Source organism: Hirundo rustica, chromosome 5 (assembly GCF_015227805.2).
Source record: "Hirundo rustica isolate bHirRus1 chromosome 5, bHirRus1.pri.v3, whole genome shotgun sequence".
NCBI classification, from domain to species: Eukaryota; Metazoa; Chordata; class Aves; order Passeriformes; family Hirundinidae; genus Hirundo; species Hirundo rustica.
Window position 1 is genome coordinate 57,261,534 of NC_053454.1, and position 19,746 is coordinate 57,281,279.

Below are 19,746 nucleotides of genomic sequence, written 5' to 3' on the forward strand. Positions count from 1 at the left end.
CAGAGATGCAGCCAATAGTAGCTGTGCAGAAAGCAAGTTTTTGCTCCTATTGTCCTGAATTGTTTGTATATAAAAATCTAATAAGCACAGTCCAATTCATGGTCTTCTGCTCAGCAGCTACATCAGTGTGGCCATATGGTTAAGGAACTGAGTTTGAGCTCTGTGATAAAATAACACAAACTTGTTTCCAGCCTGATAACCTGCGGGCACATAAAGCTTGTGATAGCTGCTGATCATCTGCTATGAAAAATCAAATTCCCTTCCCCTCCGTCCTCACAGTGAATTGTTGACAGGCTTTCTTGATGCTCTCCTTAAAGCAGAAGAGCTGCAAGTATTTTAAAAAAAAATACTTATTCTTGAGGGAAAATAGATTCTGGAAAGCAGGGGGTCCGTGAGCATGAAGCTGCTATTTGGAAGCACTTTGCCTCACCGTCTGTGTGCGTCCCAGCAGTGTGAGGAGAGGCGGGCTCTGTGTGTCAGCAGTTTAACTCATCAGGAACCCAATCCTTGGGGCTATTTATTGGCCTTACTTTCAGAGCAGCGAGCAGGACACGAGTCTCAGCACTTTTTATAGTTTCGGGTGGAAGGACAGAGCTGCTGCTGTGAAGGAAGCGCAGTAAGTATCTCTGAAGCAATATCTTATCTCTATAAAGTGTCTCTTGAAGCTTAAGTTTTAAGGAAGTTGAGCCATTTTCACATGAGCACAAGGTAATTTTTTTTTTTTCCTTGCATCAGGGGTCGGACTGTGTTAGAGGAGAGATGTAGCTGGAGTCTAGGAGAGTGCTAAGTGCTTTCATCTTTAAAATTGAGGCCTACTGGTTAGGAGAAAGGAGATCGTGGTAGTGCTGCTTACTAAAGATACCCCCCTCAAGGATATCAGTCCAATATTTTTCTTCAAAATTTGCTTTTTGATTTTTTTTTTTATTTATGACAGACCTTCCAGGTGTCCTTAACAAAACAGACAATTTCCTTGCTTTCCCTTCTTGTGTGATAATTGCTGAGATTTGAACACGGCTAAAGATGAAGCTTATTCATGTACTTGGAGCAGATTATCCTTTGAGAAAATGACAATATTTGAGCTAACTGGCAAGTATATTATTGTTGCTTGTAACTCACCTGGCAAACTAAATATAGCAGTGTGGGTTACTTCATTCAGCATGGGAAGACATAGTCTCAAGCTGCACCAGGGAAGATTCAGCTTGGACATCAGGAGGAATTTCTTCACAGAAATGGTGATTAAAAATTGGAATAAGCTGCCCAGGGTTGTGTGCAATCACCGTCCCTGGAACTGTTCAAGAAAAGTGTCATACCCTGGTTGATATAGTGGTGTTGGACTCGATGATCTCAGGGGTCTTTTCCAACCTAATCAATTCTGAAATTCTCCGATTCCTTGTTGTAGGCTGCTATTCTGAAAGAAGACTATGAAAATACATATTGAAGGAATTCTGTGATAAAAGGAACTATCTTGCAAGTCAGTCTTGGCTACAAGGGGGGAACCAAGAGCTTACTCTAGTGAGTGAGAATAACTCAGTGGAACAACTGGAATTCATAACAGAAGGAGCACTTGGGTTAAGTCAGAATTGGCTGTATAAACAAATCACTCAGGAAAGATACATACATACACTCCTTTTCTTATAACTGATGTCAAACAGTCTGTTGTGTACTAAAGGATGTCTACTTAGCCATCCTTAGCCTAGCTCAGCCTTTATAACACCTGGAGAGCAGGTGGTTATCCCATCAGGATACCTGTATTAGGTACCCAGACCCTGGGTGGTGTCACTGGAGAGCCAGAGCTCTGGGCAGGTCACCTTGACAGTGAGAGTGAAACCTATATGTGATGGGGAGCATTTGCTCAGCCCCCTACTTAACACCACTGCTGCTGTGTCAAGTCTTAGACAGACCACAAACCCCACAAATTTTGGCTAGCAATGCCACCTTTTCCATACAAATACATTTTTTCTATCTCTTTTTTCGTTTTTGTACTTAGTCTACATCACTTAGAAACTGAATTTTCCGCGGACCTTCTCTATCTTGCAAACATGTTTGTTGCACCTGCAACAAATGTTTCAGTGTATCATAAGTCAGGGTGTGTGTTATCTGTGGTTCTAGAACTTCTTTTGTCTAGGTACCATAATGTCTTGGGTTTTCTTCCCATTTGAATAGAGTAATGTATCATTCTTCAGCTTATCTGCTCTCCATATGCCATGTACATATGTTCTCAGCTTTCCTCCAAGGGACTGCCTTTTCCAGTGCTCTGCCTGTCAAGAGATACAGGGATAAGTGGAGGCTGATGAGTTGCACAAGATGCAATAACATTTCTTCCCAGCTCCTCTTTCAGTGGCTTCCAGCTCTACCCAGATAATCAATATTGTAAAAATACTAACACCGATAACGTAATTTTTGAGATTTAGAGACAATGCTCAGCCTAAGGTGGCTTGAGGCAGTAGTACGCACTTCCTTAGGTGTGCTTCCCAGTAATCAGTATCCTTTCTTGATGTTAATTTTTACGTAATTGCTTAAGAATAATAATATACTTGCCATAAAATAAAGATCTGAAGTGCTTATTACAAAAAGAACTACACTGAGGAGAGAGCTACATTGACGAGTCTGGAAACAACCAAAAATACAGACTTCTGTTTCATATGGTGGTTACTTTCTTTAAACCAGAATGGCTAAGAGTTTTCTTAAAACAGTAACTAAGTCCTGTATAGACTGAAATACCACAAAGTGGCTGCAAGAAAGATTTTAGTGTAATAGATTATTAACAACTGCTGTTCCTGTGGCTGCATGAAACTGGAAACAAAGCCACAAAAGTGGCTTTTTAAAACGTTTGGAATCAGAAGGGCCAAGGTCATCTCTTATCCTGCAAAAAAGCAGTTTCAAAGATGTTTATCAGTATGAAAAAAGCTATTTATGACTATATATATATATATATGTATATATATATATATATGGATATGAGTTCTGCATGACACAGCTAAATGACTTGACAGCTATTTCTGTTTCTAGATGCGTGTTTCTGATACCAATGCTCACTTTCAAGAATTGCTCAAATAAGGTTTGGATTATCCTGCACTTTTTTCAGCTCAAGTGAAAGGTAAGCTGCAGACGGGATTTGCATCCATGAAGATTGTAGGGTTTATTTCTCTCCCTTTTAAACAAATTCCCTCGCTATCAATGATGCCAATTCAAAAAACAGTATGAATCAGAGTATGAAATTAAGCATTTTAAATCTAATGTCATTAACTCCAGTAGATCTCAGACAGGTTTTTTAAATTATTTGCTCAATAGGAAACAAACTTCTCAGCTACGTTAGGATTAATATGCTTTTTACTCTACGCCTTTCTAAGCAGTTAATCCACTTTTTTCCTAAGCAAAATCCACTTTCACACTCCTGATAGTGGTGTTTGTTTGTTTGTTTGTTGTTGTTATTTGTTTGTTTGTGGGTTTTTTGTTTGTTTGTTTTTCCCCTTGTTTGTAAGAGCTTTTTGAGGTTATTTTTAATTCATTTGTGCATCTAAAAATATTGGAATGTCTGGTTGGCTATCACAGGTTTAGCCTTACTGCTGAGGTTTGGTTATGTGCCGCAGGTAATGGAAACAATATAACCATTCTAGTGCTTTAAAGTTAAAGCTTAGCACCTTTGAAAATGTTCCCAAGTACTGAGGAGTTGATTCCTAGCTGTGGCATTGGCATCTGCTACTGCGTTTTCTCTTTATTTCATTTCTTCACAACCAGTGAACGCAAATATTTGTGAAAGAGATGGATCTTGTTTGATAGTCACAGAAAATCTTATATAAATACATCTGTGGCCTCTGAGAAGAATATATATATAGAACAACATGAGCATATGACAGGTATTTTTTGGTTTGTTTCATCTATTCAATCTTTAACTTAATCATGTGGCTTTTAAAACTCATTGTCTATGTGATGTTAGAACGTAGGGAGTATAAACCCTGTAGGTTAAAGTCCGACATGTTCATTTTCCTGAATAAGCAGTAAAAAATTTTGTTATGTCCCAGCTAAAACTGATAACTGTGGTAATGATAAGCTCTTTAATAATACTGATATTTTTATCGATATTGATAGGATTCAAGGCCAACACACAACAGTGGCTTTGCAAACTTCTCCAGATATTTCTGTACATGAACCTTGTACAGGCACAGATGGTTCCTCTTTAATTGTTGATAACAGTCTAGATCAGCCTCCCTGTTTGCAGATTCACAAAACATTCCTTATGGCAGTGCAGTTATCGGCCCAGCAAACTTTGATTTGCTGGTTTTAATTCCTTATCTCTCTATGACCCTCTGGAAGCCACCCAGAGACTTCTTGAATTCCACAAGTTCCTGCATTTTTGTGGCTAAGCAGCTGAAAGTTGTTCAAGGTTCTAGGCCTATTCAGGGACCTGCTGGAAAAACTGCCAGAAAGATTAAGTTATCTTGAAAGTCTTTCACACATGCACAGACACAATCACTTTTATTTGCAGTATAAGATGTTCACTGAAGTTGATCAAAGTTCTATTAATTCTTTAGCTGGTTAAAATATGACAAGAAAAATCTATGAATGTTTTCCATCTTATATTCCCTTGGTTTTAATATGCATTAAAAGCTAATAGGTTTTAAGAGGTCCTTTTATGTTTTTAAAGAAGTTGAAATAAAATTCTGCTGACATAAATGAAAATACTTCATACTGCTCTAGCTTGTGTTGGGATTTGAGAGGCTGAAAGATTTTGAAGTGACCCGGACAGCAATAAAACTGCCTATGGCTCTGAAAATCATGCTTCATGCTTGCCTGCCTAGTGTCGTTGGCCAGAATAGCTCTTCAGAATAATTGTGCATATGTGTACTGTCATCCAAAATAAATCAGTGATTTTGTGGAATAAAAATGTCACAGTAGGGAGTCATTCCAGGCTGACACCACCATTCCAGAATAGCTGCACCGTTCGCTTTTCCTGTGCAGTCGTGCAGTGTTGTCCATGCTTTGCCCGTGTTTTATTTCCTTGCCTGATTAAAAGCTTCTACTTGCTTGCATGAAGTAGATTTTAAAAGGAAGAAAGATGTTAATGGAAACCCCCAATCTCTTTATGTTAGCAACAAATATTAGCTCAAGGCCTAGATCATTTAAAAACAGTGACATTCTGGAAAGGTGCTTCTCTCCTCACCTTCACCATCCCATAGAGTGACACTATTTTTTATCAGTTATGTGTAGAATGGTTTGGGGAGAAGGGACTTTAAAGATTTTCTAGTTCCACCCATTCCTGCCATGGCCAGGGAGGCCACCCATCAGATTAGGTTTCTCAGGCCCACATCCAACACCTGAACACTTCCAGGGATAGGGCATCCACAGTTCTCTGGGTAACCTGTTCCAGTGGCACAGCACCCTCTGAGTAAAGAATTTCCTCCTACATCCAATCTAAATATCTGCTCTTTTAGTGTAAAACCATTCCCCCGTCCTGTCACTATCATGTAAAAAGTTGCTCTCCATCTCTTTTATCAGCCCTTTTTTAGATACTGGAGTGCTGCAATGAGATCACCCTGGAGCCTTCTCCATGCTAAACAACCCCAGCTCTCTCAGCCTGTCTTCACAGGAGAGGTGCTACAGCCCTTTGATAATATTCATCACCTTCCTCTGGACTCACTCCAAGAGGTTCCTGTCCTTCTGATGTTGGGGGATCCAGAGCTGGCCACAGTTTATGACACAGACTGTGGACAGCATTGCTAAAACTAGAGGTTGATGAAGAGCTAGGAAGTAATTTAGAACACAGTTAGAATACCTGAACATAAGGAGTGCTCGCATGAAGACAGATGAATCTACATAGCTTAACTTCCATTTTGAGCAACATTGGCTGGTCAGAAATGCTTGGGATAAAGACAATAAGCCAACAGACAGTACTACCTACATGTTAATTCTCCGAGCTTGTGTGCCATCACATTCAAAAGGAGCTGGAAATTCAGGTGACCCTTGCATCAGTGTACTAGAGCACTCTGAACCGTTCACCCACGTGAACCCCGTTCAGATGTCAGGTCAGGGTGTGATGCGCCAGGACAGAGTCATCGCGTACTGGCTTTGGAAATTCTTTGAGACAGCTGGTGTGCCAAGGCCAAACGGATAAACCTGACTGTTCAAGGTTGAAACCCAGGAAAACAAGGACTCTGTTATTTAGGCCAAGTGCTGGAATGAGATGGGCTGGTCTAGGGATGTATTCAGTTTTCAGTTTGCATCTTGTTGTTCAGCAGTGTCCAAGAATGTGCAAGGTCTGACTGGGTTTTGTTTTGCTCATAGTCTCAGGACAATATCCGTAATGGAGGACGCTGTGGATTCCCAGATGTTTAATAATTTTATGCTTCTGCCTTTTCCTGACACATACCTGATAGGCATACATAGAGAAATATTTTCAGAGTCTTTGCCCTTTGTGCATTCTCTTTCTGCATAAAACTTTGTTGGAATCTAATTGCCTTGAGATCTCTATGCTTTATCAAATCCAGCTGCATGGATGCAAAAGGTATTCAGGTTGACAGAAAGATGTGCAGAGAGACACTGGGATCATAACGATTTTGTTTCCATTAGGACAAAAAAAAAAGAGAAATTTTATTAGTTATTCTTAAGAAGTTCAGTAAACTTTCAGCTTTCCAAAACTCTAATGATAAAGGGAAAATCTTGTATGTATTCATGCAACAGGCCTGTCCTTTACCTTCTTCAAAATGGGCCTTATCGCAGCTTATGAGGAGAGTGGTGCAGCCTGAAACCAGAATTCCATCACTGTGCTAAAACAAAGAGCACCCATTCTCAGATTCTGCCTTTAGCTTAGTAACCACAGGGAGGGGAGAGATGTATTATTGCTGAGATGGGAGGTATCAGGATTCCAGCAACCTGCTGCTCATCTGGAGTGTGCTCACTCCATGTGCATCCCATCGATTCCATTCCTTAAATCCTAAGAGTCACAGTGGGTGTGATGTTAGCAAAGAGGGTGTGTGCATGCTCTGAGTTCTATATAGGGGTACATTTCAAGGTATCGCTGTCAGCGGCTGTTTAAGAGAAGTGGCTGCATAGCATGACTTTAATTTATAATTTGAGCAAGAAAAATACAGTCTGGAAGACTTCTCTTGAAAGCTGTCAATCCTAGCCTTTTTTTAGCCAAATAGGTATCTTTTTCATGTATTATTGATTAGATCATATTGGTCTTCAAACTGAATGTGCTACCGTGGAAGCTTTTTCCATCTGACAGCAAAATCATTACCACTAGCATCACAGCTATTATCTTTGCTAGTAGTCAAAGTAAGAAGATAAAGTATCAGCTGGAAATAAAGCTTGAATTTGTAGATTCCCAAAGCATGTGACTGCCAGTCCTCTCCAGTTTGTGAAGCCTGGAAGATGAAAGAGATTTTAAAATACTTCTGGTCTTTCTCCTTATGAAGAGTGCCTTGAAAATATAGCGTTATTAAAAAAAAAAAAATATATATATAATCATTCAGGTGGAAGACTAGTCACAGATTTTTCTCAGATTTAATAGGTTATTTGTGGTTTTCTGTCAGAAACTTAGGTCTGGAGAGAAGAACATAGCTGTATGCCACAGGGTTTGCTGGGAAGGCAATCTGTGATGCTATCAACCAGAGCAAGAGGCTGTGGCAAACTCCCTAACAGGTATCAGGAAGGATAATCTGAGTATAACGCAAGGTGCAGTTTGACCAGGTGGAGCAGAGGGCACTGATAGTAACTATCTGGCCTATCTAATATATGTCAGACATTCAAAGGACCTACAATTGCATTATGTGTTGCTTTATGGTGTTATGCTATCACTGCTTACAAGGGTTTTTGTGTTCCAAACAGCGTTACAGGATAGGAAAGCTGGATCTTCTCCTACTATGGAAAAAAATTTAGGTTTCAGAACCTGTTTTATGTATTGGCAAAATCTGTAGGCATTACACCTTCAGAAGATTTAGGACAAAAATGAAAATTGCATCTTTCTGGCAATAGGGAAAATACTTCCAGTACCAAGCTTTTATTCTGAAACCAGGTATAAGCAGACACATTAAGAACACCTCATCATTTGTGCTGTGCAGGCTCCTTTTTACAGACAGATGCCTTTCCCCTGTGTCTGTGCAACTCATCCCTGCAGGGGCTCTGACCAGCTCCGCATTGCTGCTCATGCAACAACAGGCTGCTCATAGCTGGCACGCTGACACTCAGCCGTAGGGGTTTTTTCTGAGCCAGAGTACCTGCAGGCACTACAGGTGTATAGACCAGCATTCTGCTCTGTGGGTCCCTCTTGCCATCAGTGTTGTCGCTGCCACTGGATCTTTGCTTGTCTGGTTGCTTCTACAAAAGATGCTCTTTAATTGTGGTGGCAGTTGAAATGCCAGAACGCGATAGGCTGTGTTTGAAAATGTAAGGTCTCCATCCTAATCCCATGATGGTGTCCTAGCATCAGTGTAGTACTGAAAGGTTGCTGAAAGCCCTAGACCTTCGTTATTGGCCAACCTTCGTTGTCCCTTGAATTTCTTTAAAGTGCTCTGCATTGTTTTCTGCCAGTCACTCTCGGTGAAGTGATTTCTCATTAGCAAGGCAACCCTGTGTGTAATCCTGCCTGATTTACAAGAGAAGGTACACAGCAGCCTGGAGCTGAAGCTGCTCCACTCCTGGCGTGACTCAGAAGCACAGCATGAGTGGTACTACCGATGTAAAATCAAAACTGCTGGTAGAGCAGCACTGAAAGTGTTGGGGGCCTGTTTCAAAGCAGTTGTGGTCAAATGGCAGGGAAAGGGTACAGCAGAGAAATCAGCTTTCACATGAAAAACTGCAGCTGAAGACAGATACCAGTATCTGCTGTGGGACTGAAAGTACTGAGGGCAGAGGAATGCATTTATGTTTTGGACAACATCAACTATAAATCTTAATCGTCTGTGGCATTTAATAGCCTAGAATTCAGCTCAACGTGTAGGCAGCATCTCCTCACCTTTCCCTGCTGTTAGCTCAGGCCCTGACTTGTTTGGAGAATTGTCATTTGAAAATATTATGTATGCCAGCAATTATGCCAAACTGTTCTGTCAGTGGAGTGGATCGAGCAGTCAAAATGATGCAGCATTTACAAAGTGCTTAGTTTCTCATTTGCTTACTGCAGAGTATGAATAAACATTAAGCCGTGGTCTACTCCGAAGGAAAACTTTCCCACAAATTCTTAGTTCTTCTAACCTGTATTTGGGAAAGATATTTAAAAATCCTTGGTGGTGTGCAGCTCCAGCTCTGGGGACACACTGCACTTGGGAAGTGTTTATCGGGCTGGGACTCCCTTCTTCGCTCTGTTTCCAGTTCAGGATGCCGATGTGTCTCAGGCTTTGCTAACAAAAAAGGGTTTCCTTCCAACAGCGCTGTGGGAAAAACACAGCTCCATTTGAATAGTCTCTGTATGACAGCTTCCTCAGGCTCTACAGCTGACAGCAGCCCTGATTAAGGGTTACGGGTTCAAAAAAAAAAAAAAAAAAATCTCACAGTAGGCAAGGCCCTGCTGACTTTTATTAAAGTTACTCACATGATGACTATAGAATCAACAGTTGTTTTTCCCATATAAAGACGTGTTTGAGAAAAGGTCTTCAGGAGGAATTGTTTAAATACAAACTAAGTACTGGAATTTTTTAAAGAAGCTGCCACTCATTTCACACTAGAACAAAGTCGGAATCATTCATTCAAGGATTTCATTTTTTCAATAGAAGATTAGGTAATTAGCAAAACAAAAGCATTCATAGCTCAACGTCCTTGCTGCCTGTTGTAGCTTTTAAACAAACCCATTTCTGAGTCTTCCCTTCGGACCTTTTTCCCTAGACTGATTAGCCAGCGTTTGTTGTCTGTAGTTTTGTAATTTCCACTTCTTGGGAGAAACGTAAATTAAGGCAACTTTATTATCTCGGAGCTTTGTATTTCCGTGAAAAAAAAGGCAAAAGGTTTACCGTTAAGGCTATGTGTGAAAAGTTACCTTCTCATATGTAAAGAGCTCAGCCGTCTGTCTTTGTTTTGATGTGGGTGTGGATTCAGCGTTTAACAAAAAGTGTTGGTAGAGTTCACACTACTTAATGCTTTTGTGAAAGCTTGCTTAAATACAAACTTTCTAAAATAAAACGTAATTCAAGGCTTCTCAATAAACACACTTATTTTAATTCCTTCTTTACATTGATACTCACCTGGGAGCCTTTGCTCAATTTTAATACTGTCTACATCAAAAAGACGTCCTGTCTTTCATAATGTGAAGGCTTGGATGCTTTTCCCATCCCTAACACTTGTTCTAATAAAAGACATTACCTCTTCCTGCAAACCTTGGTTTATTATATTGCAATGCACAGCAGAAATGGAGGGAATTAAAGAGGTTATTATGGAGAGATTTTTGAATAAGAGTCTGAAAAGATCAGAACTTTATAGCGAGAATACCAAATACCTGGCAGATGTGTAAAAAATAATATAAAAATAAAAGAAAGGAGAAAAAGGAGAAAAGAAATAAATCTGATCTGAATTCATTGTACCAGTTTATAGCTTGGTGGCTAGACTGAGGTTTGTGTTAACTGTATTTCTGTTGCATTGAAAATGAAATTTGTATTAATTTTACCTTGATATAGTACAGCGATACACAGCTTGCTGCCCTTTTTTTTTTTTTTTTTTTTTTTTAATTATTAAATATAAGGGATTAATAGTTTTACCAGGAAACTTCTGTGATTTGAAAACTCCCCAGAGAAAGGTTTGCTTCCATTTCTTTTACAGTCAGGTTCAAGTCACTTCCTACATCTGCATGGTTATACCATTCATACATGACAAACATGGACAGGTCATCATGATTTGTAATGAGAACCTGTTTTTTGGGACCCAGGGAGGTCTTATTTTTCAACACCAACTCTGCAACTGGTTTAATGAATGATTGTGGGTAAATAATTTGGTCTTTCTACTTCAGTTGCTGCATTTATAACATCTCACCTCAGGAATACCATCCGATGCGGTTGTGTGTGAGTTTTGATTAATGTAAGAATATTCCTTATGTTAAAAAATGATTGAAATTTATCTTACAGGTGTTACAGGCAATATCATTATACACTGCAAACACTTTTGAATGACAGTGGACTGAGGCTTGGGAATACATTCTGAGCTAGAACAGTAAGAAGTTGACAATTTTTTTGTGGGTTTTTTGTCTTTCATGAGGGAGCCAAGCTTGTCTTACTCACACTTTTGATATCAATGTGACTGCTATCTTGTAGGATGGGAATGGTGACTTGCAGAGTAAGAGTTGTGAAGTGTTGCCCTATGAGGGCAACTTTCTGCAGGATGCTAAAGAATTCTGTGATTTCTAGCAATGCTAGTGGCAGTTATGGGTGAGAAATATTGTCACAGTGCTGGAAAAATAGGGGCATATACTATTCATTTTTACTTTAAAAGAGTTTTTTAAAAAGGTAATATCCATTATTTCTAACAAGAAATAACTTTTTGCTTTAAAAATAGATTTGTAGGGGGAATGGGAATGGCTTGTTCAGGTTTTCCATGTTCATCAGGCTAAACCTATCTGCTTAATTGCATTCCACAGCATCCACACTGTAGCATTGATTAAAAAAAAAAGCCACCAAACAAACAACTAACTTCTCTTTGCAACTAGCTTAACCTAAAGCATTTAAAATGTATCTTTGTAGCGCCTAGCAAAGCAAACATGTCACTCGGTTAGTAATTACCATGAGTAATTAACTGTTAAGAGTGTTCTCAGGAAAAGCGTGACATTTTGTTAATGTTCTACAGGAACATCGAAATATAACCAAGGGAGAAGTTTGTTGTGAGCATCACAAAGATAGCTGGCACAGAAGAGCTAGGGGAGATCGTAATGTGGGAGAAAAGGAAGGAAGATTAATTAGTGATACATTTCATGGCATTCACCTTTATGGTTTCAAATCTTGTGGTAACATCTCTCCTCCAACCCATGAAGAAATACAGGGTCTGACTCCCGTAAATTTAGTGAGTTTGTAACAAAGATGTGTTCTGTAGATAGCATTTTTTGTTAAAAGCGGTGTTTCTCTTGAGTTTTCAGAAGCAATTGCCTTTTCCAGGTGAGTGATTTCCATTTCACTTAACCCAGCACAGAATTACTATTTTGCTGGCTTAGTGCAAACTCTATAGTAACTGAAAGTAATATTCCTGTTTCGTTTTTCTGATTCTGACTGGGACCTTTTTAAAAGGATAGTCCTCTGCTAATAAAAAGGATATTATTGTGACAAAATGATCCAAATCTCGTGGATATAAGTGCCAGGCCACTGTCTGGATAAGGACCACAATGCATATTCCCAGCAGGACAGTGATCTTATGCGTATTTCAGTCTTGCACTTCTTGTGGGCCAGGGTATCACCTCTCCAGGGAGGCTTGCCTAATATTTGAAGAAGCTTTGAAAAGGGAGAGAAAATAATATGCCTACCCTGGGAGAGAAGTGGGAAGAGAGACGAGGGGAAGGCAGCTGACAGGAGAGCGTATGGCGGTAGATAGCATAGTGAATTGAAACTGGGGAATAACGCGGCTCGCAGAAAAAGCCTTTGCTTTCAAGAGCATCCAAAACACTGCCTCCTTCTCCTCCTGCGTGCCCTTCCCTCTGCTGGCCCAGGGTGAGCCACGCTGCTGCCACGGCAGGCCGGTGGTTCTTCCTTCCCTGCCGGAGCCCGGGCTCACCGGCTGGGGCACGGCAGCTGTGGAAGGCAGCTCTGAAGGGCAAGGCTGCAGGGCAAGAGGTGGTTGTCTCAGGAGGTGCCTTAGCAAGCAGAAGATGTGGGTATTAGGGAAATGAAGGGAAGGGCCCGGAGGCAGTGCTTTGATGAGGCTCTGAGGAGTGCAGAGAACCAGCTAGAGGTGCTGGGGGCTCCTGCTGGAACATGGGCGGCAGGATTGCCTGGATGAAGCCTGCACACACACTGCTGTATATTTTTTCATGCAAAGACTTAGGGCAGGGAGAACAGAAGGTGGGCACTCTTTCACTCGAAGAGCTGGAGCACCTGGGCTGGGACAGGCAAGAGAGTGAGGAGTAAACAGCAAGGGAACAAATAAGGATGACAAAAGGACTGAAGATGTGAATGATACTTTTAAAAAACAAATAGAAGTTGGAAAACTTCCCAAAGCTGGGAAGTTACTTAAACTGGTTGTTACTTCAATGTTGTATCAGCCTTGAACTTTTTTTCTCTGCTTTAGCAGCTTGTGAAGACTGTTTTGGGAAGCAGGGCTGGAGGTAAAGAAACCACCTTAAGTGAAAAGTGGAACATCTCTGGCTAGCTAGGGATGGAAGAATTTCCTGTGTCTTTGTTTCTCCAGAAATTGTGTCTGGTCATTTTAAGTATTTAGTCATAAAACCTTTAATGTAAGCAATGTGTCCTGCTGCCCAATATTAGCAATGGCTTTGTCTTGATTGCAAGGCTGTCTTTTAGCGATATGGTCAGGAAATACACCCCCCTTCTTGTGAGGCAGCTCAGTGAACAAATGCAGCTTTTTGGAACACCTGACAAGATCTGCATTTGTGTTATTTAAAACAGATCAAATATCCCACCTGCCTCAGTGGGCGACTGTGGTGTGGGAGGAACAGTCAGTGGCAGGAGCGGAGGAAAACTTAATGCCAGTATTTCTGCAAAATCCACACAGTTCCGTGAATCTGTATCATTTAGGATCCTAAATTACTATTCTACAGTGGCTTTGTTAGAATATTTACAAGTTCCTCAAAATTCTTCCCTCTTACTGACTTCAGTTTGAATTTGTGAATTGCTTTTGTCACCTTCACTGATCACTTTCTAATACCGTGCCTGAGGATGCAAAAGCATGACTCGGTGGGTTATCCTCTGTTTATTGGTAAAGTCAGCATATGAGCCTCTAGAATCCCTCACTCTTTAGATGTGCTTGTCTAGACTTGGATAAAATCTTAATTTTTGAGAACATGTTAGCTAGCTTTAGCCTAATTATCTAAATCCCATGGCCATACTAATGAACTTGCCCAGTCAGTATCAGAAATTCAGACCGTGTTAGAGTTCACTCACCAACAAGCAACAAAATAACCACTCTATTGCACTGAAGGTAAAACTCGACTAGTTTGGGACGGGTGATAAAAAGAAAATGGGGAATCCTACATCTTAACAGGCTTTGGACAACAGAAAGATGATTACTGGAAACGAACTCCACACCTCTGTGGCTCTCAAACATGTGTTGTGCCCTCACTTTTGAATCACTTCTGATATATGCTGCATGCTGTTACACTCTTTGTTCAGACGACTTGCCCAGCAAAAGTCTAGACACCTCCTTTTTTTTACCTGCATCCCTTTTCTGCTCGATTGGTGATTTGAACTGGACTAGGAAATGGGTCTGACAAGCTCTGAGGAGTGCAGCTGGTAAGCAGAGTGGTCATGCTGCTGTGAGGAGTGGAGAGACCAGGTGAGCAGCAGTGATGAGCTGTGGACCTCTTTTCCACCAACTGAACATTTTTGGAAGGTTTAACAAAGCAAAGATGTTCTGACATCAGTGGAATCCACAGAGGAATAGACCACTCTAAGACCCTCTCCTAAACTGAGCCCTAGTCAGGTGGGTCAAGAAAAGGCAGTAGGTTGAGTTGCTGCTTTGCTTGCCTGGGCATCTTGATTTGGCTTGAATATGTTTTGAGTTCCATTGAACTTTTTTTTCTTCAGAGGGACAGAAATAAAGGTAACTCCAAATATTATTGAACCGTGGCACCAAAATGAGACATTGCTCACAGTTAATTGGGCAGGTCTGTGACTTGATTTCCTGCCTACTGCTGAAATAGTTAACGGTGTTGACATGTAAATTATCTTTACTGTTCGTGTAATGAAGAGCAGAAGTTGTTTCTCCCAAACAGGTACAGTCCACCCAAGGAACCATTACACAAATACCCCAAGACTTGCTCCCAGCTACTTGGTTGCTTAATTACGTGCCCCACCTCTTCCTTATCGGACCAGGAACCCTATTTCATCAGCAGCAAAACTGTCACAGACACAACATAGCCAGCAGCGTTCCTGGGATAACTGCAATCCCTTCACCTCACACGCACTGCCAAAGCACTGCTGGCAGCTCATTGGCAGGGGGACATGGCTCTCACAGTGGACAGAGCAGTGCTGGGCAGAACCTGCCTACCACAGCGCAGGTTTCACCAGGGCTGGGATGTTTGGACACAGCAGAATTGCCATCAAGCATTTTCCAGTCGTGTTTGTCAGCCCAGCAAGCCTGGTAATCAAAACTGACAACAGCAATGGGAAAGAACCTCTGACACTATTTTACTTGTGATTCAGTCCCTGTCAGGTGAACAACTACCTGCCTTTGGGCTCCTTTGCTGCTTCTGGAGCCAGTTTAACTGGTTTGGATCTGGCATGGTCTGCTCTGCCAAAGCCAATAGTGCCTGGGGCACCCAGGACAGCCTGTTGTGCCTGTTGGTAGTGCAGAGGGTGCTTTGCTCTTGCTCAGTAGCTTTTCTGTTCCATGCTGGATGATCTTCTTAAGAAGGTTGCTACAGATTTGGATGTCATTGATTGTTTTGTGACTGTTTGGGTGAGTTCTGGAACTGTTTTAAACCTTGGCTTGTTAAAGTTAGGAAATGCTTGCATAAATAATGAAGTGGATGTAGAATTTCTGTTTCTTAGACCTATCTGCTACTATAGACTTTAACACAGAAATCAAATTGCCTGTGCTCTGACACCATGCAGGAAGATGCTCAAAGACGGGAATATGCCGGGGGAAGGAAAAAGAACAGTGGGGATTTCTGTAGGGAAAATATCTGCAAATATCTATTTAACTGTGGCCTCGGTCAGATGAGCATATCACACTAGCTGTGTAGCTTTGCTGTGAACCAGAGAAGGGAATTAAGGGCATTTACTTCTTTTTCTTTCTTACAGCTTGATTAGGTCCCTTATTCCCATTCCCAGGCACAGCTGTGCACACGGGCACAAGGGAAAGGGGGCTGTAAGTGAAATTTAGACAGGTATGAACTCTGTGTGTGTGCAGGGGGAAATGATGGTGTTCAGCTACACAAGAAGCCAGTATTACTGCTGAGGCTATAGCCTGAGGCACTACCTCCCCACAAAAAATGAAAGGGGGCAGCTGGAATATTTTTCTTGTGCCTGAGTTTGTGTATCCACTTTGCAGCATAGCCCCACAAAGTGCTGGAGCTGAAGGAACAGGATGCAGCAGCTTGAGGTCGGGGCAAACAGAAGGGGGATGCTGGGAGTTCCTGCAGCCTCTGTGTCTGCACAAGGAACCACAGCCTTGGGACTTTTGGCAAGCTGATGAAGTAATTTATGTGACGGCTTGGACAGTAACTCAGCACAAATGAAGTTGTAGGTGTAATGATGTTTTGAATCAAAACAAACTAGTTCAAAATTTAAATCAATAACAAGTGCTTAAAGCTATCATTCAGGAGAGAACTACTACTGGCATAATGGTCCACAGTTTTGAAATGCAGATCAGCAACCTCTCTGAAGGCCATTTGTTGGGCTTCCTGTGAAAGTATATGTGGTTCCAGAGATAGGCTTTAATGCAAAATGTGTATCAGCATATTCTTAACTGTGGGTATGTGAAGTCTTGTTTACCTGCATGGCTGAAATGAGAAATGAGACATAGGATGTTGTTTCACAATACTTTTAGCTGACATAAGCCAGCGCTCCTGCCCAAAACAGTGCAAGAGTGGAGTTAGAAGATCCAGTTGAGCCAAACTAACAGGTCATTGCTGCTGAAAGGGGGAGGCTCTTCTGTTCTTCTCCTCAGCCTGTCTCCCTGCCTGCTGGCCATGCACTCCTTCCACTTCTCTTGCCCTGGCTCTGTATTCCTCTGTTCCTTCAGTGAGCTGTTCCAGCTCCAATGCAGTTAAAACACATCAACAGTTGTCCCATGGTTTAATGAGCTGAGCTGGCTCACTGCAAGGTCACTTGGACTTTAGGGATGCACAAGCAAGAAGGACCTGGCTCCACAGCTGCAGACAGGTGCAGAGGAGAGGGGGAAGGAGGGTGTGGGACCGATGTTTTTGGCAGCAGCAAGCCAGTAAATCATCTTGGCTGCCTCTTTGAGCTGCAAGCAGAGCTAACCCTGCTGCAGTCCCACACAGCTCTTGGGTTTTTCTCCCCCTCCACCTCCATCCTTGTGCCAGCACCAGCATTTGCACACCAGCTGATGAGCTGTGCCAGGCTGCAAAGCCAAACCAGCCAAACCATAGCTCAGCTCTAACCAAGATCAGCCTCACAGATGAATGGCAAGGGGGCAGGAAGAGTGGGGCACGGGAGTGGAGGGAAAAGACTCCGGGGTTTTATTTCAGCAGCAGAGGCTGCTTAAGTTGTTGGTGAAAGTACATCCCTGCAGGCTTGCTACTGTGGTTAAGCCCTAGAAAATGAGACATAACCGAGTTTCCAGAGCAGATTTGCATGAAGCTCAGAGGGTAAAGGCAGTGGATTCCTCTGTTTCACATTTTGTTCCCTGACTTCTTCCAGAGGGTAACTTGACCCAGTTTTCCATTTCAGGCAACCCCAAATTTCTCCTCCTGTTAAAATCACCCTATGATTTAGTAAGGAGTGTGGGAATTAATCACCTTGTCAAACAAGTGGAAAAAAACCACACTGCCTTTCACTTTTTGAACAACATCTTAACTGCTTGTTCGCTAGATATTTATTTTAAAATATAATAGCTGTTATTACTGCTGAGAGAAACACAATGCAATGCCAAAAGCTAAACTGGATTCACTGTAGACTTTGCATTTTTAAGTTCCAGTTACCCAGGCTGTCTGTTTTCAGTTCCAAGTCGTCACAAAACAACCAGTTTTATCTTCTCAAGAAATGTTGGATTGACTTGAAAGAACTTGATAGATATTAAGAGGTTGTTGGATGTGTTTTAGTGTTGGCTGTAATGGCTGAAGCTTAAAAGCTTGAATTTTAGATTACACAAGCCTAAGGAGGGTAGAGCCAAAAATGAAAAAGCTGGAGTGGCAATGTGAGTGTGGCCCACGCATTGGCTGCAGGGCTGAATGCACAATCACACTTTTCCTCAAGGACAGCCCTGATAAGCTGCCCCACAGAATACCCAGGATGTGACTGGGCTTGGAGGAGGAATACTGCAACAGCTGGGCCCCTGAAAGGAACATCTGTATGGCTGTGGGGATGCGTTGGTGGGCTGCAGCGAGAGGCCATAATGGTGATGTGGAGGGTGTGAAGCTACGCTGAGGCTGCCACCAAACATCACCTTCAGGGAAACCTCACCTCCAGCTGTGGCCTTGTTTACATGTACTTCAGGCAACTACTTTTTTATTTATGATTGGGGAAAAAAACCCCTCACTTTTCCACATTACAGCAACTCTACTGCATTGCTTGCACTTTTAAAAAGGTCTTTATTTTTTGTTTTATGCCAGTGTTTAGCTAGCTGTTATTAGCTAGGTATTCTATTTTAATGTGCAGGAATTTTCTTTTATCTATTTTCTTTCTACCTGTGAAAGTAAATTGAGCTTCTTCTGCAACTCCTGCAGGACACTGAAATGTGCTTGCTGTATATGTGTATACACAAGCAACTTCAGTGTTCATGGGGGGAAAAAAGGGTCAAGAAAAAGGATGAATAAAATTCATTTTAAAATCTGAATTTACTTTTGATTTGTAATTTTTTTTTGTCCTGCAATTACACTTCTCGGTTCCCTTGCTGTAAGTAATCTGCTCCGTTAATTGCATGTGTGCGTTTTCAAGTTAACCCTTGGAATGATAGACTAGATGAGATCAGAGTATTTTAAAGATGTATTTTATGAGACTCAGAGCCATAGGTATCACCAAATGCAAGAAATTATTATAAGTCGGTCAAAAGTTAAGGTGAGTAAACACAAATCCAAAATATTCATTCCATGAGCATTCCATTTAGTGTCAGCTTGAGCCAGGTTGGCCATGTACACAGATTTTTTAGCATGCTATAAAATGCTTTTAGGAACAGGCCATCTTTGGGCAAAATCCACTATCAGGCAAGAAGCAAGAAGAGAACAACTTTTTCACTCCAGAAAGAATCAAGAAACAGCCCCATACATACCTACATACATACATCACATTACTGATGATAATGATGAACATCATATTTCATGGTATTAGAGCTATTTAGAAAGCATCTCCTTCAAAGCAGCAGCTCTTTTTTCAGTCATCCAAACCAATCTTGCTGCTGCAGCCCTTCTTTTGCACTTGTGCTGACATTTGTCTGAGCTGCCCCGTTATGCTCATCCAGCAGAAAGTAAATTCAGTAGTTTTCTGCCACATAAGGAGCATCTCTACTCCTCCTAACATCTGTCACCACTACTTCTGCTTACCTTGTGTTTATAATCCCCATCTCAATTCTTCTTGCTATATGAAACTGTTATTTGGACAAGGGAAAACTGTTTTAAACTAAAAGAAGAGAGATTTAGATTAGATGTTTAGAAGAAATTCTTTACTTTGAGGGTGGTGAGGCACTGGCACAGGTTGCCCAGAGCAGCTTTGGATGTCCCATCCCTGGAGTAATCAAGGCCAGGTTGGATGGGGCTGTGAGCAGCCTGATCCAGTGGGAGGTGTCCCTGCCCATGGCTGGGGGATGGAATGATGTGATCTTTAAGGTCCCTTCCAACCCAAGCCTTTCTATGATTCTATTATTCCATTTCTGTGACAGTCAAGTTATATTGGTGGCTCTCCAGAGGAAATCACGTGGCATTTCTTCATCTTGCCCAATGACTATAAATTGAAATTGACTCCTTTTTTTTGTTGTTTATGTTTGTTC

General features: G+C 41.5%; 1 protein-coding gene across 1 annotated transcript in view; it reads left to right on the forward strand.

Moving 5' to 3' along the window:
- Nucleotides 1–545: 545 nt before the first annotated feature.
- SMAD1 (SMAD family member 1) overlaps nt 546–19,746 on the forward strand; it is a 78,163-nt gene continuing 58,962 nt past the window's right edge. Inside the window, exons 1-2 of the mRNA XM_040063623.2 lie at nt 546–616; nt 3,010–3,097. The gene's annotated coding sequence lies outside the window, so the exon portion shown is untranslated. The remainder of the gene's footprint in view (nt 617–3,009; nt 3,098–19,746) is intronic.